This window comes from Globicephala melas, chromosome 20 (genome assembly GCF_963455315.2).
Source record: "Globicephala melas chromosome 20, mGloMel1.2, whole genome shotgun sequence".
Lineage (NCBI taxonomy): Eukaryota > Metazoa > Chordata > Mammalia > Artiodactyla > Delphinidae > Globicephala > Globicephala melas.
In genome coordinates, this window is record NC_083333.1 from 12,672 (window position 1) to 38,274 (window position 25,603).

At 42.8% G+C, this 25,603-nt stretch overlaps 1 long non-coding RNA gene and 1 pseudogene across 1 annotated transcript; one reads left to right on the forward strand and one right to left on the reverse strand.

Moving 5' to 3' along the window:
• The first annotated feature begins 563 nt into the window (after positions 1–563).
• On the forward strand, positions 564–16,142 carry LOC138842470 (uncharacterized). Its single transcript, XR_011377076.1, has 3 exons — positions 564–632; positions 10,500–11,487; positions 12,149–16,142. It is a non-coding gene; the product is annotated as an uncharacterized lncRNA (long non-coding RNA).
• Positions 4,603–9,407, reverse strand: LOC115849352 (schlafen family member 5-like; annotated as a pseudogene).
• Positions 16,143–25,603: the final 9,461 nt, after the last annotated feature.

The window sequence follows — 25,603 nt, forward strand, 5'->3', positions numbered from 1 at the left end:
TACAACATTAAAATATACGTTTTAACTGTATTCCATATGTTCAAGAAACTAGAAGAAAAATTAAACATGTTAAATAGAAACACGGAAAATATTAAAAGAGAATCCAAATCAAGCTTCTAGAGAAAGACTAGAAGATGAAACTATCTGAGGTGAAAAATATAGTGAATGTGATTAACGACACATTAGACAATGCATGCAGAAGAAAACATTAGTAACTTGAAGACGTAGCAACAGAAACAGCACAGAAAACATATTTTAAGCACAGAACATCAGTGAGGTGTAGAACAAAGTCAAGTTGCCTTATACACACATAACTGGAGTACCTGAGGAGAGTAAGGGGTATAGAAAATACATTGGAAGTCAGTGGGGGAAGCGCTCAAGCAGCTGGGCCCGGGGTTCCCGCTCCCTCTCCCGCACCAGCTCCAGCCCCAGCTCCAGCCCCAGCTCCCGCCCGCCGACGCGGACTTTGACCCCGACGTCGACCCGGACTTTGAGCCAGACGTCGACCCCGACGCCGACCCCAACCTCACGTTAACGCCGACCTCGACGTTGACCCCCGCCCCCCGGAAGCTCCTTCTCCTCACCGCATTCACAGAGCGAGAACCCCGGGCTGCAGGAGGAGAGCTTGCATGGTGAGCTGGGGGAAAAATGGGGGCCCTGGCGAGTGGGGGGCGCCTGCAGGGACGGGGCACCTGCAGGGGGACCCTCGGGAGGCTGGGCTCCGCGGGGTGGGGAAAGGGCGGCGTTCGGCCGGGGCCGTGGCTGGTCTGGCCTCCTCGCGGGTGGCTGGTCGGGTCTCTGCCGGGACTCCCGGTCTCCGGCTTCGGGTGGCCGAGGTGCGGACGGCGTTCAGAGCCCGCGCGGTGTCTCGTCTTCCGAGTGCAGCCCCGTGCTGGTGCGGGTGCCCGTGCCGCTGAGCAAACGCCTAGACTTGCGGATTGAATTTGTGGACTTGGGTTGTAAACCGCTTGCGGCACCGTCCCGAGTGACTGTTGGAAGGACGGGACCTCCCAGGGATTACGGGCTCAAGTCAGCGCAAGATGAACAGCTTTAAAAACGCGGCATGGGGGTGCGGCCAGCTTTTCCTTTAAGTTCATGTTCATTTGTCCTGGAGGGTCGTTCCAAAGCAAAGCTCGAAGTCGACTTGCGGATTGAAATACCAGGACCCCGTGACCGCTGTGCAGCGCTGTCGAGCAGACACTTGTGGGACCCCTGCGCCCGCTGGTCGTCAGTGTCCAGACCCTTGTCCCCTTTCAGAAAGCCGGGCTTGGGTAGCAACCTTGAGACCCACCCCTGGGTCTGGCCTCCGTGGGGCCGCCACCTGGGCCTTGCTCCTTCTGCCCCGTTGAGGAACTCGAGGGCCCACGAGTTGGAGGAGGGTCCCGTGGTGGTCTGCCTTGGTATTCCCTGAAACAAAAGTTCAGTAGGCAGCAGGAGCACGTTTTGGAGAGGATCGTTGAAAACTCTGAGAGTGAATTTTTAAGTTTAATTAAGATTTTTAAAATCTTTATATTATCTGAATTTGGGGAGCTGCTAATTTATTCTTTAAAACAAGATTTTTACGAGACAAGACTTAGTCAAATACATTGTATAATATGTATTTAAAGCCACAACCACAGTTTAAAAATCCTGTAATCTCCCCTTAAATTTCGACATTGACTATTTTCTTTCAAATAAATTAAGAATCTTCTCGGTTTTTTCTCACAAAAGACCCAAGGAGTGTATTATAAACTGCCTTAAAATCACTCCTATTATCAAATCATTTAGTTTCTAACATTGTATATTTTATTTACTGGTTCAGATTTGTTAGAGTTTTTGTCAGAGTTATGAGTGCCCTGAGCAGGCTCTGTCTGAAGCCACAGTCCTTCTCGGATGGGACTGGAACTTGAACCCAGGATCCCTGTTTTAGGAGGGGATTCAGACCCACTGTCTTTTAATTAAAACCGCTCACTTGGTGTCAGGACTTAAACTGAAGCTCAGGTTCTTTTTTCTCCTTGCAGAAAGAATTCAGCATGAGGCAGAGTGGTAAGCTGAGTTTATTAGCATAGGACACTTGTGGGAGATACAAGCGGGCAGGCAAGGGAGCGCAACCCTGAGAACAAAAGGGGCTGCATTTTTGTAATCAAAGAAAGAGTGGGGAGGGGAGAAGACCACCTTCTTCATATGTGCCCGACGCACAGTGAGGCCAAACAATCCCAAAATGTAGGAGTTTGGAGCAGAGAAAGGTTTATTGCAGGGCCATGCAAGGAGACTTGTGGCTCATGCCTTTAAAACCCTGAACTCCCCGAAAGCTTTCAGCAAAGCCCTTTTATAGGAAAGGTGAGAGAGGGGTGTGGTTAGTTGTTGCAAACTTCTTGGTGTCAGATCCTTTGTTCTTTTAAAATTTGTTTTTATTTATGTTATTTTTGGCTGTGTTGGGTCTTCGTTGCTGCACGCGGACTTTCTCTAGTGTGGCGAGGGGAGCCTACTCATCGTTTTGTTGCACGGGCTTCTCATCGCGGTGGCTTCTCATTGCGGAGCACGGGCTCTAGGTGCATGGGCTTCAGTAGTTGTGGCACGTGGGCTCTAGAGCACAGGCTCAGTAGTTGTGGCGCACAGGCTTAGTTGTTCCACAGCATGTGGGATCTTCCCAGACCAGGGCTCGAACCCCGTGTCCCCTGCATTGGCAGGTGGATTCTTAACCACTGCGCCACCAGGGAAGCACCAGATCCCTTGTTCTTGAGGTCAGGTCACGGGCAGGTCACAATGTTCCTGTAAACCTCCACCAAAACAAATGTTATTCTCTGTTCTGACAAGAAAGGGCAAGGTCCTAAGGCTCAGCTTTCACCCTCTGAGGCCCAGGCCCTGGCTAAGAGGGAGTCCCTGGGCGGGCCAGTTACCCTGCATGGGAACGTTCGTCCAGCACTTGGTCTGGGTCTTTCCACCAGTGCCCAGGCTCGACCAGTGGGTGGCCATGGAGAGGGCTCTGGAGCTCTGCAGGACACAGCCCTCAGCCTGTCCCCAGGACCCCCAGCTCACCTGCCAGTCCTGAGGCTGGAGGGCCTGGAGGGCCCTGGGGAGAAGGCCACGATCTGCCTCTTACCATACTCTGCCTCCAGGACCTGTGTGACTGACTGTTACATGTGTGGGACCTCTAACCACCATGCTAAGGGTCACACACTAGCAACTTCATGCCTGCCCCGCCCCTGTTACAGGCTTACATCATTAGATCCTCCTTGAACCCTATATGATCTAACCGGGACTGTCATGGCGCTATTCAAATCGTATGTATATTAGCAAAAGTGTGGTAACATATACTAAAATGTGGTAATTCATTCAGGTTTCAGTATAATGTCCCCCTTCACCTAGTTTCTTTCTCCTTTCACCTATTCCTCTCTTGGCTACATGCAGAAATGCTACTCATCAAGGATCATTAACTCCGTTACTTGTTGTTACTTCATGTAACAAGATTCAAACCCCATGTCTATTGTCTTGTGTTTTAACTGTAAGAACTTGTAGCTTGAGTGTGCCTGGTGCTTGGATGCACCTGGTCTTCCTTCAAGGTAGTGTAGATTGTTGCTAAGTTACTGGATTCTTTTCTTGAGTGCTCATTAGCTTACAGCAGTCTCCCAAACTCCCTTAAAATTCCCTCTTTGTCTTTAATCCTCTGGTGGGATTTCTAAACTATTTAATTATCCTACTCTATCCCTATTTCGTTTTCACTGCTGAATAATACTCCATTATGCAAATATACTATAATACATTTATCCATTGTTGTGTCAATAAATAATTTGGTTGTTTTCCTGTTTGGGGCCATTGCAGATAGTGAGTCTATGAGCACTCCTGAGCATATCTCTAAATATATATATATGGATATGTATATATATATTATAAATATAAGCACTATATATATAGTGCTTATATTTTTAAAAAAATATGACTAGAAGATGTGAAGGTCAATGAATATAGATTTCTGAGAAGATCCTGAAATGAACTTTGTTTTTCTGGACTCTTCTTGAAGTTACGATTGGTTTTCTTTTGTCTGATATTATCTCAGGCTTTCCTTTTCCAAGGTGCATGCATATCACCAACACTACTCTTCAGCCTATCAGTCATGGTTAGCATCACATGTTGGCTTTTGAAAGGAAAAGTGAGAGAAGAGAGGTTTGATTGTGTTTTTGTTCAAAATTGGAAGTGAGGCTATGAGAAAGGGAGAATATTTGATGAGGGAACCATTACAAGAATGCAGAGGCAAGGAAAAGTGACAGTAAATTAAAGAAGACACATAGGTACATGTGAAAAAGGAATTTCCTGTATAAGTAAATGTGAGTTCATAATTAGAAAGGGAAAGAAGAGACTTGAATATGAACACAAGAAAGGATGTGGAAACAGAAATTGCTAGGTCAAACAGCCTTCTGCACCAACCTCTAGTGGGTCTACTAGGCCAGAGCATCTATTTGTTGAATGCAGGATATTCAAGATGGGCAGAGGGAAAGAGGGGCAATGACCCACCAACTGTATCTATAGGAATTAATGTCAGGCATCTGCAACTCTGAGGGTACCTCTCTTTTCCCAGATTCTAAAATAATATCTCCCTTTCCTCCTTCCTCACCTCCTCCCATCTCAGCAAACATTAAAATCATTGATGATTCTATTCCCATTCCTTGTGGCCAGCTCTCTCACACGATTGTCCTTCACCCACCAGGAATTATGCACTTTGGCAAACACTGCACAGCAGAATCGTTCCATGCTGACTGCACAGACATATCCATGGAGGGCCCCCTGCTTGTGTACTGCAACGAATTTTGTGGCATATTTTATCTCACGCCTCTGTGTACAGAAATGATGGACTGGTAACTTCCTAATATAGCGATCAGTAGAAGCCCTCAAGGTGGCAAGATCTGTTTTCTCTTTTTCACATCCAGTGACTTGATGGGTCTCATCATGCAGGCCAAAAAATACTTACCCTACCTCAGTGTTTGCAAATGCAGAAACACACTTGGGTAAAGCATTGTGTCATCTCTGTTGAGAACATCTTAAATTCAACGCGTGTGGACTTAGTAAAGTTGAACTTTTCCTGGTACTGAAGGTGGTGAGTGCTATCAAATAAAGCAGAAGCTGAAGCCTTTATGTTACCTTCATTTTGTACACGAACCTGAAATTTCTGTGGACTTAATGAATTGGAATCATTAATATTTGTAAGAGTCTGAATCCTGCCTTTGGGGAATGCCAGTGCTTCCTGAGAATTCATGACATTAGTACATGTTCTATGTCTGTGGCACAAAGAGGAGCACAGGTAAGCAAATCATATACCAGAGGCCTTTGGCATCCATGATTTCACAAAGATCAAAAAGAGATATCCCTGCTGCATCTCATCTAAATAGCCTTTGAAAGTTGAAGGCAGATACAATCCTACTCCGTGACTATCATAATTATAGTCTTTGTTCTCAGTCTCAGCCTTGACCACTCCCCCTCCGGAATTCAGCAGAGCACATATTGCATGCACGATGCTTTCATGCTGTTTCTTCTGCAGTTTAGGGTTCATTCCACTCCTTTGCTCATTCCAGGGGTGACTTTTCCTGCATTTAAAACATACAAAGTTCATTTCCAAATCAATTTTTTAAAAATAAATTTATGTATTTTTATTTTTGGCCACATGGAGTGTTTGTTGCTGCGCGCAGGCTTTCTCTAGTTGCAGCGAGCAGGGGCTACTCTTTGTTGCAGTATGTGGGCTTCTCATTGAGGTGGCTTCTCTTGTTGCAGAGCGTGGGCTCTAGGCACGCGGTCTTCAGTAGTTGTGGCTCACGGGCTCTTGAACGCAGGCTCAGTAGTTGTGGCATGGGCTCAGTAGTTGTGGCTCACGGGCTCTACAGCACAGGCTCAGTAGTTGTGGAACATGGGCTTAGTTGCTCCGTGGCATGTGGGATCTTCCTGGACCAGGGCTTGAACCCATGTTCCTTGCATTGGCAGGCGGATTCCTAACCACTGCACCACCAGGGAAGTCCCTCCAAATCAATCTTGAGACTCATCTTCTCAGCACTTTTCCTGTTCTTACCCTGAAATGTTCTAAAAAACAGGAAGATACACCATTAGAATAGGCCAAGGATAGGGAAGGTGGGAAAATGGACAGTTTGAGGCCATTCTTCTGAAGTTGTTCACTTCATTTATTCCCACAGAGCTTGAGGCCAGATTCATGCAGGGATTAAGTATGCAGGGCAGGTTGAGGAGCTAAGTCTGGTGGAAGCCCACTGCCACCAGAGAAACGGTCAAGAGGTGATTTTTATGCTGTGATTTTGGTAACAGTTTCTGCCAGGTTCTCCTTGGCAATTGAAGAGCTTTCAGGGTGTCTCTAGGGTGTGCTGATGTGTATTGTTTTTCTTGGTGCTTTGTCTTTCCTCTCTCACTGAGACCTGGGCAGTCTCAGATTATTATTATTATTTTTAATAAATTTATTTATTTTATTTATTTATTTTTGGCTTTGTTGGGTCTTCATTGCTGTGCACGGGCTTTCTCTAGTTGTGGCGAGTGGGGGCTACTCTCTGTTGTGGTGCGCAGGCTTCTTATTGTGGTGGCTTCTCGTTGCAGAGCACGGGCTGTAGGCACGCAGGCTTCAGTTGTTGTGGCTCGCAGGCTCAGTAGTTGTGGTGCACGGGCTTAGTTGCTCCGCGGCATGTGGGATCTTCCCGGACCAGGGCTCGAACCTGTGTCCCCTGCATTGGCAGGTGGATTCTTAACCACCGCGCCACCAGGGAAGGCCTCAGATTACTTTATAGCCCAATTTTTGGAAGCAGAAAATCTGATTGAGTTGATAATTTATCCTTATTGTAATGGAACAGATTCTTTAGCTTCCTCTGGTTCGTGCAGTTCCCATCTTGTGAAAAAAAAATGTATATCATATACTTTAATATATTATATGTTTTTGTAATAGAAATTTATTGTATACGTTATATATATGTATTTATATATATATATTTATTTATATATATATATATATAAATTTGTTTGGAACTTACAAATTATTGACTATTTGTTTGGAACAACCAGGCTGTCAGGTTGAGGTGGGTTTCAGCATTTCCTAAATGCAGTCCAGTTGTCCCAGCAAATAGGACTGGAACCATTGGATATCTTCATACAAAAGAAATGAACCTCAACTCATATTTACCCCACTTACAAAAATATACTTAAAATGTGTCATAGACCTAAATGTAAAACCTAAAATCATGTGGAAATAAATGAAGACTGCCCACATGAGAACAAGCAGAGGCTATTTTCTCAGAGCTCACTATATCAAGGGAATTGGCCACCATCACTTATGATGGCAGAAACTCAAGCACAGGCAGAGGAATGTGGAAGCTTTATAGTGAAAAGAGAGAGAGAAGGCTCAGGGATGCTCTGATCTGAGTTTGTGGATCTAGGGAAGCTGGAAGCGGGCTTACTGGAAGTGGGGCATCTCATGTCACTGGTTTGGAGACCCTATTTGGCTTTCTTCGGTTGGTCCTGAGTTGGAGTGGGGGCAGAAGTTAAGGACGCTAGCAGGTGTTGAGCAAGTCCTGACCACTTTTGGCCAGCTGCTGCAGGCGTTGTGGTTAGGCTTCCCAAGCTGGTTGGGAAGTCAGAGTTGTGTCAAGTTGTGAGTCACAACTCAAGGTTGTGAGTCAGAGTTCTGTTTTTATATATGTTCTGGCCAGTGTCCATTAGTATATTCAGTCTCTCAACTTCAGAACTTCTAGAGGAAAACATAGGAGAAAATATTTACCTTGAGTTCAGCAAACATTTCTTAAAGCTGACACTAAATGCACAATACATAAAAGGAAAAAATTGATATATTGGACTTTAAGAACGTTTCCTTAACAGTGAAAGACACTCTTAAGAGAATGAAAATATGAGCCCTTGACCAGAAGAAACTATTTGTAGATGATTATATGATTAAGAACTTGTATCTAGATTATATATAGAACTCTTGAAAGGCAATAATAAGAAAACAAACAACCCAATTTAAAAATGGGTAAAAGAGGGAATTCCCTGGCTGCCCAGTGGTTAGGGCTTCAAGCTTCCACTGCAGGGGGCATGGGTTCAGTCCCTGGTTGGAGAACTAAGATCCCACAAACCGTGCAGTGTGGCCAAAAAATAAATAAATAAATAAATATCATTTTAAAAAAAACTACAGTAAGATAGCACCATTAGTCATTAGGGAAATACCAATTAAAACTGCACACCTGGGACTTCCCTGGCGGTCCAGTGGTTGGGACTTTGCCTTCCAGTGTGGGGCGGTGCGGGTTCGATCCCTGGTCAGGTGGCTGAGATCCTTCATGCCTCGTGGCCAAAAAAAACCCCAAACCAAAACATAGAGCAGAAACGATGTTGTAACAAATTCAATAAAATCTTTAAAAAAGATGGTCCACATCAAAAAAATCTTTAAAAACAAAACAAAACTACACACCTATTAGAATGGGGAAAATTATTAACCATACCAGGTGTCTGCAAGGATATGGAGGAAAGGGAACTCTCATACACTCCTGGTAGGAACATAAAGTACAACCATTTTTGGAAAGAGTTTGGTATTTTTATACATTTACTGTATGACCCAGTCATTCCACTCCTAAGTATTTACCCAAGAGAAATGAAAACATATCCGTACAAAGACTTGTACATGAATGTTCATAACACTTTTATTTGTAAAAGTCATAAACTGGAAACAACCCAAATGCCCATCAACAGAAACAAATTTTAGTTATCCATACAATGAAATACAATACAGAAATAAAAAATGAAAGAACTATTGGTACCCACAACATGAATAAACCTCAGAATAATTATTCTGAGTGAAAGAAGCCAAACTAAAAAAGAGTGCATATTTGATTCCATTTGTATAAAAGTCTAGAAAATGCAAACTATTCTATAGCGACAGGAAGCCAATCAATTGTTTCTTAGGGATGGTGGCAGGGTATGGAGAAGTGGGAGGGAGAGATTGCAAAAAAGCATTTTGGGGAATGGTATATATGTTCACTACCTTGATTGCAGTGATATGTTCACATGTCAAAATTTATGAAATTGTACACTTTATGTGCAGTTTATTATTTGTCAAAAATACCCAAATAACTCTATTAAAAACTACATATGTGAATGTGAAAACATAAGTAAAAATATTTTATTATACAGTAAGTCCCCTACACACGAACGAGTTCCGTTCTGAGAGCACGTTCGTAAGTCCAGTTTGTTCGTAAGTCCAACAAAGTTAGCCGAGGTACCCAACTAACACAATTGGCTATATCGTACTGTACTGTAATAGATTTAAATACTTTTCACACAAATGATACATAAAAAACAAACACAAAAAATAAAACATTTTTAATCTTACAGTACAGTACCTTAAAAAGTACAGTAGTACCAGCTACATCACCACTGCTTTTACGCTTGCTTCCGGACATCCTGGGCTTGAAATAAAGATACTATACTACTGTGTTCTATACAGTACTATACAGTAAAGTACACAAAAGCACAACCACTTGTAGAGGATGCAGCATGTGACAGTGTACGACAGACACGTGAACTAACGTGATTGGACATGTGAATGCACATTCGCATCTTTGAAAGTTCAAAACTTGAAGGTTCATATGTAGGGGACTTACTATAATTAGCTCAAAAATCAGTAGGATATTTAAGTGCCTGCTATTGTTAAGTTTTTTTCCATAGAAACTAAATCTATGATAAGATTAGTGGTATAGAGTCTGAAATTCTACATACTCCAGGTGGAGACCTTTGCCGCCATATTCATTTGATAATAATCACCACCCCACCCTGTCCTTTGTTTTACATATTGTAAATTTACACTTCTCAGGCCTGCCAAGTCCTTTCTCAGTGGAAATCTAGTGCTTGGTGTGGAAAACAGCAGGCCTTCCTAACTACTACTGAAAATTACCTCAACAAAATAAGAGAAAATGCTGTCTCCTCCCTTATAGGTGCATTAAAACAGAAAGTATTGCATTTCATAAAATTGCCCTTGTAGGGGCTTCCCTGGTGGCACAGTGGTTGAGAATCTGCCTGCCAGTGCAGGGGACGCGGGTTCAAGCCCTGGTCTGAGAAGATCCCACATGCTGAGGAGCAACTTAACCTGTGTGCAACAACTACTGAGCCTGTGCTCTAGAGCCTGCGAGCCACAACTACCGAAGCCTGTGTGTCTAGAGCCCATGCTCCACAACAAGAGAAGACACCACAATGAGAAGCCCACATACTGCAACGAAAAGTAGCCCCTGCTCGCTGCAACTAGAGAAAGCCCGTGCATAGCAACAAAGACCCAACGCAGCCAAAAATAAATAAAATAAATAAAACATTAAAAAAAATATTGCCCTTGTAGATTTTTTTTCTAGCAAAGGAGTCTTCCAAGACACCTGTTCTTTAGAGACTGTTACTCTGGCCTGTGAACCTGTGTGTTAGCCATGAAAGATACTGTAACTATGAACCATTGTTTACTTAATGTTCTGTTGTCATGACAATACTGAAATTGATTTATTTTCTGATAGGCATAAACACCTGTGAAATTTCATAATCAAGGCACAAGCGGATCATCTTATTTCACTCTTTGTCCACTTGCAAGAAGGTCCTAAAATTTGTGATTGCTCATTTTCTTATTTAAGCAAAAGACTTGAAGAGTCTTGTGACATTTAAATGAACATTTCTGTCACAGGAAGCTGTCAGGCTTAGTGGCTTATCTTCCCTCCTTCTCTGGCCAAAAGAACTCATCCCCACCCCTGACAGACTGAAATGGAATCAGTTTCTGTTTCCCCATCAAGGTAGGCATAGCCTCACCACCTTCCAATAGAGGACGGCCAGGCAAACGTTATCCACAGCCACCATCCCCTCCTGGAGGCTCTGCCCTTTGGAGATCCACCATGGGTCTGGGAACTGGGAGGAGCCAACGCAGAAGTCCCACTGTCAGGCATCCCCTCCCTACTGCACTAGTCCTTAAGAATTTCCTTATGACAGTCACGTGCAGAAGGGGAACGGAATCACCACAGCCTAGCCTCTGCAGACACAGCACACCAGAGCTCTAGTTAGCCACTTGATGGGGGATACAGGGCTTTGTGGTCTACCCTGGGAGCCCACCCACCCTGCCCCATGCTGTTAACGGTTTGAGGACTGACATTCCAAGCCAGGGGCTTACAGGCAGTTTGCAGAACACAACCTTTTGTAATTAACTGGACACTGACTTATTTGCCCCAGGCCCACCATCTCACTGCCTTCATCTTTAGGAGCCTGGGTGTCTGGTTTAGTTGCTTCCTCTAAAGTTCTTCGTGCTTCTGAACCATGGGGAAATTTTACTAGACATGGTTTGGTAAGATTTAGGCCCTGATACTGTGCACCTCATCCTCATCCTCTCCCCGGCTCTCCTGGAGTTCCAAGCGTCCCAGCTGCCAGATCCTCCACTGTCCGCCTATTGTTGGAAGTTGCTCCTGAGAACCAACAAACCAGATCTCCCAGGGCAGTGCCACAGCCTGGTCGGGGAACCAGGTGAGGACCTGGGGAGGGAAAGAAGCCAAGCTTCTCAGGACCTGCGCAGAGGAGTGCGGGGGACTCATTACCTGCCAAGTGTCCCCTCTGCAGCATGCTCCTCCTGATTCCAAAGCAAAGGTTTTGAACCCTCTGGGTGAGGGCCTTGTATCAGTTACACTCGGTAACCCCTCACGGGAGTGGAGGTGACAGGGAGGACCGCACTGGAGGCAGAGCGACAGCCCAGCAGTATCGCCTCTGTGGACCGGGAAGCCCACTCCTGCAAGGACAACAGCCCTGGTTACCTTTGGTGTATATGGGTGCAACGTTTTGTTTTGGGGAGGGGGGGCTTCTTTGTTGCTTTTCTGTGTTTTCTGATTAATTTTTTTGAGATTTGCAGTTCTCTACCCCACCCAGGTGGGCGGGGGTAGAGGGGATCCCAATGCAAGCCCACATCCCCCAGCCCTCCCCGGCCCCACTCCAGCCCTTCCTGGGACTACCCAGGCTCAGTGCACTCTGCAGCTGTCTCCCCCGCAAGGCCTCCGTGCCCCTAGACTCCGGCTTGAATTGCCTTCCTGGGCCCTGCGCTGTGCTGAGCGCGATGCGGTAAATGAAGCTTTTGCCTTCGTTCCATCTCCACCCCATAACTGGAGAAAGTTGATTCTGCCTCTTTTCTTTTAAGGTACTTGAATTTGTAAAAGGGTGATGACTGTTGCTAAGGACTCCAAAGGAGACCGGCCGAGAGTGTCGTCACTTGGGAGAACTCCGCCAGGCTCACACGATGGAATTTCAGTGAAAGAAAAGAGAAACTGTCCTTTTGATTCATCTGTCCACTGCAGACCTCATCACACCCAAGTCTTGTGCAGAACCATCAGTTTTCAGTTCACCCAGCCTGATCCTATCACCAAACGTGTTCTGGGCGCTCGCAAAGGGTCTGGCTCCACGCTCGCTCAGACTCCACCTGTGACTCTCCGGACTTGGACGAGCTGGAGGCGCACCACTGCTCCGCGGTGACCTTGCGGAGAGCCAGAGGGGCGGCCCAGCGTGGCGAAGGAGGTGAGGAACTGGCTGCCTGGGCACTGATTGGAGGCCATGGTCCCGGGGGTGTAAGTACCCTTGGGGACCCTTGGAGCATTTTGTCGGGTCCCTCCCTGAGGCACCCTCCTGTCTTCCTCCGACCTCTTAAAAGTCTTTTATTTATTTACAAAGCAAAATCAGCAGTTAAAATTCTTTTAAATAGATGTTTCTCCATCTCATCACTTCAGCTCACATGGACCACTGGAGCCTTCCCAGCAAACACTGTCTCTCCCACCTTCTCCCCAAGAACTCGAGGTCTGAGTGAACTGGGCTGAAGAAACTGAGGCTGCCTATGGAGCCTGGGGCAGACAGGGATTTAGCCGCTGCAGTCTGGCCCGGGGACTCTCACTTTACTAGTTTACTTCTCAAGACCTGGTCAAGGATCAGGTCCAACCAGACCCTTTGGGGATGGGGTGTATCCGAAGCTTTTAGCTAATGGGAAAGGGGCTTGAAAAAGGTCATCTTAGGACTACAAACGTCTCTGGTGGGTCTAACTCGCTGCCCAAGCACATTCAAATCACTGCCCAGAACGGACAAGGCCCCGCTGAGCAAGGGATTCTGCCGAGCTGGGGCCGCCCAGGGGAACAACGGGGATGCTGGCCAGTTACTGGAAAATCATAGTGGAGGGAAACGTCTGGACATCACCTGTGGTCATCTCTGGGGACTGGGGTTAGGGGATGGTTCTTTAATTTTTAAAAGCATTGTTAAATAGCTAAGGTATATGAAAGTACAAAAATAATAATACATTCAACACCTGTGTATTCACTAACCAGCTTAAATGACAAATTATTAGCAGAACCTGTGTGTATCCCGCACTGGTTTCCTTCCCTCATCCAGCCTGTCCCCTACTCACCTGATAACCAGTATAATTTTCTGAATTTTAAGTTAGTATCCCATGTAGTTCTTTATACTTTTATTACAGGTATATATGTCACTCATTGATGCATGGCTTTTTTTACATTTATATACACTTAAACCATATGTAAATAGCATCATATGTAAATTGTGTGTATTCTGCAGAACTTGCTCCAACTCCTTTAAAACATTTTGTTTTAAAGATTATCTTTGTCTCTAGATCATGCCGTGAGCTGCTGTGTGAACAGGGTCCTTCCTGCTTACTATTCTTTTCATCCCCGTTGGTCCCCAAATTATCCAGGTCTCTTCAACTTTTCCTACAAAAGACCTCAGCTCCCACCCACTTTGGGGTCATAATTGCTCCCCACTACATGTTCATTTCTGATTCCAGCCCCTCTCTCCCATGCCCCCCTCCTGGTCTCAAGCTTCTGGAGGGTCAGGAGAAAGGGAGTGTTGGCCTTTCCAGTTGTTTGTATGTTTGTCTGTTTGGGATGAGGGGGAAGTGAATACAGAACATGATTAATTCTTAGTATTTTTCTCAAGATTAAAAGTGAAACTCTTCACTAGACTACAAAGACATTTTCAACTCCCCCCTCCCTTTTTTCACTCATTAAATTTTTTCTTAATTAAAAAAAAAAAAGTGAAACTCTTGTGTTTGCTCTGGCCAAGAATAGGAAATGCCAAGAGCCACTACTGGTCACTCACACACACGCATGCATGCGTGCGGTTAATGCAACATTTACATTTTTTTCCTTCAACAAGCTAAGAAAGGAGCAAGCTAATGAGAAGGGAGGTGGGTTAAAGGGACATATGACCTCATAAGTTAGTTTGGGCAGTCTCTCAGAGAAAGACAATTACTATATTAAAGAGAATCACTGCGTAGGCCAGCCATGTGTCGGTGACCTCTGCCAGCATAGGAGGTTGAAGTCACAGTATGGTTGGAGGCTGCATGCCATGGCGTGTATGTCTTGGTTCATAGATACCCGATTCAGCGTTCTCCATGAGAGACACACGGAGATTGATGCTGGGGCCCCATGCTCAGTCACATTGTGGCTGGTAAGACTTTTATGTTGAAATTCTTACTAGGGGACTGAGGGTTATTGCAGCCACAAGTGTTAGCATAGAGCCCTATCAGTGCCTCCACAGTCTTTCTTTCAAATCCAAGCAACTTGTCTATAACATTAACTTTTCAGGCAAAGACATATTTTTCAATTTTCTTTTTTTACTTTTCTCCATAACAAATTTTAAAAGTAAATTTTCTATACACATGGTTACAATATTTTGAGCAGTATTTGCCATTTTACAAAGTGGGGTGAAACTTCACCAAAACAAAATTTACTTGGAGGAGGGATGAGGCATCCCTTACAAATGTTTATACAAATCACACATCAGAGAGGTTGTTGGAGGGAATATCGGTTTTCTGGCCCTCCCAGCACCCACATAGAGATCCAAGAGTATCCTGATGTTTTTCCTGTCCCAGTGGGTGATTATCCTTTTCCTGAAGGAGCCCAGCTGATATGAGCCCAATGCTCCATTTGCTTTTACATGTGTAGGGAAGGGAAAGTGTGACTCAGAATTTTCTCACCACACCCTCCCTCAGATCTTTAGCTCATTGAGAATGAGTGTGATAAGCACAATAATGGCCTCTTAAAGATGTCCACATCCCAATCCCCAGAACGTGTGAAGAGGTTATGTTATGTGGCAAGGGCATTAAGATTACAGGGGGAATTAAGGTTGCTAATTACTTGACCTTAAAATGATAAGATTATCCTGAATTATCTAGGTGGGCTCACAGTAATCACAAGGTCCTTTAAATAGAGAAGGAGGAGACAGAAGAGTGAGTGTCAGAGTGATGCACCCTGAGAAAGACTTGACCAGCCATTGCTAGCTTTGAAGACGGAAAGGGTCATGAGCCAGGGAATGCTGGCAGCCTAGAGTCTGGAAGAGCCAGAAACAAAATCTCCCCTAAAGCCTCCAGAAAGGAATGCGGTCCTGCTAACATTTTTAAAACATAAATTTATTTTTGGCTGTGTTGGGTCTTCGTTGTTGCGTGCAGTCTTTCTCTAGTTGTGGTGAGTGGGGGCTACTCTTCGTTGTGGTGCATGGGCTTCTCGTTGAGGTGGCTTCTCATTTCGGAGCACGGGCTCTAGGCGCGCGGGCTTCAGCAGTTGTGGTGCATGTGCCTAGTTGCTCTGCAGCATGTGGGATCTTGCCAGACTAGTGATCAAACCCGTGTCCCCTGCATTGGCAGGCAGATTCTTAACTACTGCGCCACCAGGGAAGCCCCTGCTGACATCTTGATTGTAGCGCAGTGAGACCCATTTTGGACTCTGATCCCCGGAACTGTATGGTAATAAAGTTGCATTGCTTTAAGCCACAAAATTTGTGATAATTTGATACAGCAGCCATAGGAAACTAAAACTGTGATTAGATTACAGTACAATAGTCATTAACTCACATGTTCCCCCATTCAGCAAAGAATCATGAAGATTCCACAATAACTTGAGAGAAATAGGACATTTAAGAACAGTTCTCATGATGTAGTCTCAGGAACCAAGACCCTTTCTGAGGGGCCACTAGGTCAAAACTAATTTCATTGTAATACCAAGACATTATTTACCTCTTCAGTCTCATTTTTTCACAAATGTACAATGGAGTTTTCCAGAGGCTTTATGATATGTGATATTGCAACAGACTGAATGCAGAAGCAGATATGAGATCTAGCTGTCTTCTCTTAAGCCAGATATCAGAGCTTTTCAGAATTATGAAAGAATGTCTCTGTTCTCACTATGATTTTTGTTTGCAAAATATCATAACTTTTCATTAAAGCATGGCATTAATGTCATTTTTGATAGTATCTTAATAAGATGCTGTCATTTCCCCCACCTCCCAGTCCCTGGTAACCACTGTTCTACTCTCTTGTTTTATGAGTTTAGCCTTTTAGATTCCATATTTAAGTGATACCTTGAAGTATTTGTCTTCCTCTGCCTGAGTTAATTCATTAGCATAATGCCCTGAAGTTTCATCCTTGTTGTTGCAAATGGTAGGATGCCTCAAGGGCATATTTTAAGTGGAGCTTTAGAAACCAAAGGGAGGTAGTCTATTTCCTGTCTCAGTGAGGATACAGTGGGGTCATGTCTATTTCCTTTTTATGATTCAGAGGGCAGCCTGAAACTACAGGAAAAATGAGATCAGGAAAGTGAGTCACAGTGAGCTTAAGTGACCTACCCAAGTTGTGACGGGAGCGTTCACATCCCATTTGAAAGCAAAAGTCCAGTAAACATTTGATAGGCATAACCTTGACCCTCTCATCCATCTTGGCTCTATCACAGATACAACTATCCATCGGTCTCAAGTGTCCCATCTCTTCAGGGTAAGAGTTTTTGAAGGTGATCTCCATTTATATCTCTGAAGAATGAAACTGCATTTTAGCAAGAATGGAGATAATACCATACAAACATACCTTATTGGGTTGTGGTGAGAATTCAGTGAGTTCAGGAAGTGAAGAGCTCAGAACATAGGAAGTGCTTCATAAATGTTAGCTATTCTTATCCATTAGAAGGCAACCTCGAGAGCAACAGCCAGCTCTACCCACCATCAGTCCCACCCATCAGGAAACTTGCACAAGCCTCTTAGATAGCCTTATCCACCAGAAGGCAGACAGCAGAAGCAAGAAGAACTACAGTCCTGCAGCCCGTGGAACAAAATCCACATTCACAGAAAGACAAGATGAAAAGGCAGAGGGCTATGTTCCAGATGAAGAAACAAGATGAAACCCCAGAAAAACAACTAAATGAAGTGGATATAGGCAACCTTCCAGAAAAAGAATTCAGAATAATGATAGTGAAGATGATCTAGGACCTCAGAAAAAGAATGGAGGCAAAGGTCGAGAAGATGCAAGAAATGTTTAACAAAGACCTAGAAGAATTAAAGAACAAACAAGCAGAGATGAACAATACAATAACCGAAATGAAAACTACACTAGAAGGAATCAATAGCAGAATAACTGAGGCAGAAGAACGGATAAGTGACCTGGAAGACAAAATGGTGGAATTCACTGCTGCGGAACAGACTAAAGAAAAAAGAATGAAAAGAAATGAAGACAGCCTAAGAGACATCTGGGAAAACATTAAATGCAACAACATTCGCATTATAGGGGTCCCAGAAGGAGAAAGGACCTGAGAAAATATTTGAAGAGATTATAGTCGAAAACTTCCCTAACATGGGAAAGGAAATAGCCACCCAAGTCCAGGAAGCACAGCGAGTCCCATGCAGGATAAACCCAAGGAGAAACACGCTGAGACACATCGTAATCAAACTGGCAAAAATTAAAGACAATAATTGTTGAAAGCAGCAAGGGAAAAATGACAAATAACATACAAGGGAACATATAAGGTTAACAGCTGATTTCTCAGCAGAAACTCTACAAGCCAGAGGGGAGTGGCATGATATACTTAAAGTGATGAAAGGGAAGAACCTACAACCAAGATTACTCTACCTGGCAAGGATCTCATTCAGATTCGATGGAGAAATCAAAAGCTTTACAGACAAGCAAAAGCTAAGAGAATTCAGCACTGCCAAACCAGCTCTACAACAAATGCTAAAGGAATTTCTCTAAGTGGGAAACACAAGAGAAGAAAAGGACCTACAAAAACAAACCCAAAACAATTAAGAAAATGGTCATAGGAACATACATATCGATAATTACCTTAAACGTGAATGGATTAAATGCTCCAACCAAAAGACACAGGCTTGCTGAATGGATACAAAAACAAGACCAATATATATGCTGTCTACAGGAGACCCACTTCAGACCTAGGGGACACATACAGACTGAAAGTGAGGAGATGGAAAAAGATATTCCATGCAAATGGAAATCAGAAGAAAGCTGGAGTAGCAATACTCATATCAGATAAAATAGACTTTAAAATAAAAGAATGTTGGGCTTCCCTGGTGGTGCAGAGGTTGAGAGTCTGCCTGCTGATTCAGGGGACAGGGGTTCGTGCCCCGGTCCAGGAAGATCCCACATGCCGTGGAGTGGCTGGGCCCGTGAGCCACGGCCGCTGAGCCTGCGTGTCCGGAGCCTGTGCTCCGCAATGGGAGAGGCCACAACAGTGAGAGGCCCGCGTACAGCAAAAAATATATATAAATAAAATAAAATAAAGAATGTTACAAGAGACAAGGAAGGACACTACATAATGATTAAGGGATCAATCCAAGAAGAAGATATAACAATTATAAATATATATGCACCCAACATAGGAGCACCTCAATACATAAGGCAACTGCTAACAGCTATAAAAGATGAAATCAACAGTAACAGAGTAATAGTGAGGGACTTCTAACACCTCACTTACACCCATGGACAGATCATCCAAACAGAAAATTAATAAGGAAACACACGCTTTAAATGACACAATAGACCAGATAGATTTAATTGATATTTATGGGACATGCCATCCAAAAACAGATTACACTTTTCTTCTCAAGTGCGCACAGAACATTCTCCAGGATAGATCACATCTTGGGTCACAAATCAAGCCTCAATAAAGTTAAGAAAATCGAAATCATATCAGGCATCTTTTCTGACCACAACGCTATGAGATTAGAAATGAATTACAGGGGAAAAAACGTAAAAAACACAAACACATGGAGGTTAAACAATACGTTACTAAATAACCAGGAGATCACTGAGGAATTCAAAGAGGAAATCAAAAAATACCTAGAGACAAATGACAATGAAAACACCACGATCCAAAACCTATGAGATGCAGCAAAAGCGGTTCTAAGAGGGAAGTTTATAGCTGTAAAAGCCTACCTCAAGAAACAAGAAAAATCTCAGTCTAACCTTACAGCTAAAGGAACTAGAGAAAGAAGAACAAACAAAACCCAAAGTTAGCAGAAGGAAAGAAACCATAAAGATCAGAGCAGAAATAAATGAAATAGAAACAAAGAAAACAGTAGCAAAGATCAATAAAACTAAAAGCTGGTTCTTTGAGAAGATAAACAAAATTGATAAACCATTAGCCAGACTCATCAAGAAAAAGAGGGAGAGGACTCAAATCAATAAAATTAGAAATGAAAAAGGAGAAGTTACAACAGACACCACAGAAATACAAAGCATCCTAAGAGACTACTACAAGCAACTCTATGCCAATAAAATGGACAACCTGGAAGAAATGGACAAAGTCTTAGAAGGGTATAACCTTCCAAGACTGAACCAGGAAGAAATAGAAAATATGAACAGACCAGTCACAAGGAATGAAATTGAAACTGTGATTAAAAGTCTTCCAACAAACAGAAGTCCAGGACCAGATGGCTTCACAGGTGAATTCTATCAAACATTTAGAGAAGAGCTAACACCCATCCTTCTCAAAATCTTCCAAAAAATTGTGGAGGAGGGAACACTCCCAAACTCATTCTATGAGGCCACCATCACCCTGATACCAAAACCAGACAAAGATACTACAAAAAAAGAAAATTACAGACCAGTATAACTGATGAATATAGATGCAAAAATCCACAACAAAATACTAGCAGACAGACTCCAACAACACATTAAAAGGATCATACACCATGATCAAGTGGGATTTATCCCAGGGATGCAAGAATTCTTCAATATACGCAAATCAATCAATGTGATACACCATATTAACAAATTGAAGAATAAAAACAATATGATCATCTCAATAGATGCAGAAAAAGCTCTTGACAAAATTCAACACCCATTTATGATAACCCTCCAGAAAGTGGGCATAGAGGGAACCTACCTCAACATAATAAAGGCCATATATGACAAACCCACAGCAAACATCATTCTCAATGGTGAAAAACTGAAAGCATTTCCTCTAAAATCAGGAACAAGACAAGGATATCCACTCTCACCACTATTATTCAACATAGTTTTGGAAGTCCTAGCCATGGCAATCAGAGAAGAAAGAAATAAAAGGAATACAAATCGGAAAAGAAGTAAAACTGTCACTGTCTGCAGATGACATGATACTATACATAGGGAATCCTAAAGATGCTACCAGAAAACTACTAGAGCTAATCAATGAATTTTGGTAAAGTTGCAGGATACGAAATTAATGCACAGAAACCTCTTGCATTCCTATATACTAATGATGAAAAATCTGAAAGAAATATTAAGGAAACACTCCCATTTACCATTGCAACAAAAAGAATAAAATACCTAGGAATAAACCTACCTAGGGAGACAAAAGACATGTATGCAGAAAACTGTAAGACACTGATGAAAGAAATTAAAGATGATACCAACAGGTGGAGAGATATACCATGTTCTTGGATTGGAAGAATCAATATTGTGAAAATGACTATACTACCCAAAGCAATCTACAGATTCAATGCAATCCCTATCAAACTACCAATGGCATTTTTCACAAAACTAGAACAAAAAATTTCACAATTTGTATGGAAACACAAAAGACCCTGAATAGCCAAAGCAGTTTTGAGGGAAAAAAAGCAGAGCTGGAGGAATCAGACTCCCTGACTTCAGACTATACTACAAAGCTACAGTAATCAAGACAATATGGTGCTGGCACAAAAACAGAAATAAGATCAATGGAACAGGATATAAAGCCCAGAGATAAACCCACGCACCTATGGTCAACTAATCTGTGACAGAGGAGGCAAGGATATACAATGGAGAAAAGACAGTCTCTTCAGTAAGCGGTGCTGGGAAAACTGGACAGCTACATGTAAAAGAATGAAATTAAAACAGTCCCTAACACCATACACAAAAATAAACTGAAAATGGATTAGAGACCTAAATGTAAGACCAGACACCATAAAACTCTTAGAGGAAAACATAGGAAGAACACTCTTAAGACATAAATCACAGCAAGATATTTTTTAATCCACCTCTTAGAGTAATGGAAATAAAAACAAAAATAAACAAATGGGACCTAATGAAACTTCAAAGCTTTTGCACAGCAAAGGAAGCCGTAGACAGGATGAAAAGACAACTCTCAGAATGGGAGAAGATATTTACAAATGAATCGGCGGACAAAGGATTAATCTCCAGAATATATAAACAGCTCATGCAGCTCAATATTAAAAAAACAAACAACCCAATCCAAAAATGGGCCAAAGACCTAAATAGACAGTTCTCCAAAAAAGATATACAGATGGCCAAGAAGCACATGAAAAGCTGCTCAACATCACTAATTATTAGAGAAATGCAAATGAAAACTACAATGAGGTATCACCTCACACCAGTTAGAATGGGCATCATCAGAAAATCTACAAACAACAAATGCTGGAGAGGGTGTGGAGAAAAGGGAACCCTCTTGCACTGTTGGTGGGAATGTAAATTGATACAGCCACTATGGAGAACAATATGGAGCTTCCTTTAAAAAGTAAAAATAAAATTACTGTATGATCCAGCAGTCCCACTACTGGCATATACCCAGAGAAAACCATAATTCAAAAAGATACATGCACCCCAATATTCATTGCAGCACTGTTTACAATACCCAGGTCATGGAAGCAACCTAATGCCCATCAACAGATGAATGGATAAAGAAGCTGTGGTACATATATACAATGGAATATTACTCAGCCATAAAAAGGAACGAAATTGGGTCATTTGTTGAGACCTGGATGGATCTAGAGACTGCCATACAGAGTGAAGTAAGTCAGAAAGAGAAAAACAAATATCGTAAATTAACGCACATATGTGGAACCTAGAAAAATGGTACAGATGAACCGGTTTGCAGGGCAGAAATTGAGACACAGATGTAGAGAACAAACGTATGGACACCAAGGGGGGAAAGCAGTTGGGGGGTGGGGGTTGGGGGTGATGAATTGGGCGATTGGGATTGACATGTATACACTGATGTGTATAAAATTGATGACTAATAAGAACCTGCTGTATAAAAAAATAAATAAAATTCAAAGATAGAAAAAAAACATTAGGGGAAATAACATTTCCTCTACAATTTCAAATTACTTTCATATACAAAAGTCTATGTGTTCATATTCACACTTTTAAAAACATGTCATTGTTCACCTTAGTGAATTCATGCTAGGGCACTAAATCATCATTTCAAAAATTGACAAGGGGAAATGATTAAGCATTTATACTCCTTTCCTGTATGAATTCTATTTCAGAGCAAAGAGATGATGAGAAACGTTTTGCACGGAAACGTGTCCAGTAATAAACTCAGAAAAAAATGATGGAATTAGGAAGAACCACCATTTTGCAAGCCCTAGTGAAATGATGAATCTCAGTAACAATCACCAATGGATGCTGAAATTACCAGGATAGTGGTTCTATACCTTGGCTGCCCAGGAGACATATTAGAAGTCTCACTGTGTAGGCTGCACTCCAGACCAAGTGAATAAGAACCTTTGAGTTGACTGTAAAGATCCCCAGGTGATTCCAAATGTGCAGCCAAGGCTAAGGACCAACCACTTCACTAGGTGAAAGGTTGATGGGAAACTTTATAATAGATGGATCAGAATGACAGTTCTTCAATCGGCTCACCAGTCAGAGGTTATTATGAGACATTATGTACATTAGCAAATATGCAACACCACCTAGGAGGTCTTCTAGCAAATGGCCTCCCCTTCAACACACACACATCAATGAACGTAAAAGTATTCAGTCCTATAGGTCTAATTGCCAGGTTAGGTGAAACACAGGCATTGAGGAAGAAGTTAAATGGCACCATGAGGAGGCAATCAACTGAATCATGAATGTAGGAAGTTCAACAGGATAAATGAACAGGGTTTTTCAACAAGTAACTGGAGAGAAAAGGGAGGGTTAATGCTATAGATTAAGAGGGACTTAAGTCACCTATCAACTAAATGCAATATGTGGACCTTGTTTGGATCCTGATTTAAACAAACAAAATGTAACAAAACTTGTGACAGTCAGGGAACTCTGACAATGACTGGGTATTGGATTATAATAATAAATTATTAGCAGTTTTGTATAGTGTGATAACGGCATAGTGGTCATACTTTTTTTGTTTTTTTTTTGTGTGTGTGTTTTTGTGTGTGTGTGTGGTACGCGGGCCTCTCACTGTTGTGGCCTCTCCTGTTACGGAGCACAGGCTCCGGACGTGCAGGCTCAGCGGCCATGGCTCACGGGCCAAGCCGCTCCGCGGCATGTGGGATCCTCCCGGACCGGGGCACGAACCGGTGTCCCCAGTATCAGCAGGCGGACTCTCAACCACTGCACCACCAGGGAAGCCCGGTTATACGTTTTTAAATGTTCTTATCTGTTGGAGATATATTGATACATTACAGCAGATATATCTGCTGTAATGTATCAATATATAAGTAAAATGATATACTGTCTAGAATTTGCTTTAAAATAATCTAGAAAACAAAGCTGGGTGGAAATTAGGGAATTGGAAAAAATGTTGATAATTGTTGAAGCTGAGTGATGAATATATGGAGGTTCACTGTGTTATTATTTCTACCTTCATGTTCATCTGAAAATTTCTACAACAAAAGGTTGTATATATGTGTTGCATACATACATACATACATAATCAAATACATATAATTGAGTTTTAAAAAGCAAGTTGATGGGCTTCCCTGGTGGCGCAGTGGTTGAGAGTCGGCCTGCCGATGCAGGGGACACAGGTTTGTGCCCCAGTCTGGGAGAATCCCACATGCCGCGGAGCGGCTGGGCCCGTGAGCCATGGCCACTGAGCCTGTGCGTCCAGAGCCTGTGCTCCGCAACGGGAGAGGCCACAACAGTGAGAGGCCCGTGTATGACAAAAAAAAAAAAAAAAAAAGTAAGTTGACAAATATGTATATGTAACATATATGTGAAGAAAACACCCAAACCTATTCTTTACAATTTATATAGGTACATATATACATAAAATTTTAAACATCTCATGTACACAAAACTGAAAAAAATGTGTGTGTGATGGAGGACTGAGGAGTGGGAGTAGGGGACATATGATTGGAGTTAGAGTCAAAGCGTCTTTAGGTCTAATTGTAATGTCCTATTTTTAAGAAGAATGGATTAATTACTCACTTATTAAATTTAAAAGTAAGTGGAATAGGGACTTTCTTGGTTGTCTAGTGGTAAAGAATCTGCCTTACAATTCAGGGGACGTGAGTTCGATCCCTGGTCAGGGAACTAGGATCCCATGTGCCACGGGGCAACTAAGCCTGCACACCACAACTACTGAGCTTGCGCGCCTCAACTAGAGAGCCTGTGTGCCGCAAACTACAGAGCCCATGTGCTCTGGGACCTGCGCTCCACAACTACAGAACCCACGCGCCCTGGAGCCCTCATGCCACAACTAGAAAGAAGCCCACATGCCACAACAAAAGATCCCACACGCCTCAACGAAGATCCTGAGTGCCACAACTAAGATCTGACGCAGTCAAAAACAAAAACAAAACACTAAATTAATAAATAATAAATAAACCTTAAAAGTAAGTGGAGTAAAACAGAAAGCAAAGAAAGAATTAATAATTTGCTGATTGCCTACAAGGTAGCAGGCACCTTACACATATTTTCTTGATCTGAGGCTTGAGCCTTTTCCTCTTCTTTCATCCAGTTGTATTGGTTACTCCTCCAGCCCCCATACAGCCATGGGTGCAAACTAGTTCAAATGTGGTGGGTGACATCGGGTAGAGAGGTGGGATCTGGGCTACCTGTTCATGCAGCTTACTTGTGCCCTGTTCTGCTCAGGCTCAGTTTGCATGTGCCATATCTGTCTTTCGATGAACAGCTGCTGGGCCCATCCAACTTGTTGGATGTTGTTGGACTTGGTGGGTCCAACAAAACACAGCTCATAACAGACAGTTCTAGGTGAATGAACAGTTTGTATCCTGTGATTGAGAGAGAGTTTGTTCTTCATGAGGGCCGACTAACATGCCATGAGCTGTTTTTCAAAGACCATGTGGGAACTGGCCCTTGAAGGATGAGCAGTTCTTAGGTGAACAAGGTGAACACAGCATCAGAGGCACAAAGAACATTGTTCATAGTCACAGAGGTCCCAGATTACATGGCGAGTGGTGAATAGCTTTATGTAGCTGATGCAGAATACATAGGGGATGGGGAGGATTTTGTGGCCCAAAATTTTCTTTTGGACCTCTAGGTCTCTTTTATTTATTTATTTTTCTAAAAATTTTTATTAGAGTATAGTTGATTTACAATGTTATGTTAGTTTCCAAATTTTCTAACTACTGTGTGAAATACAAAAGACAT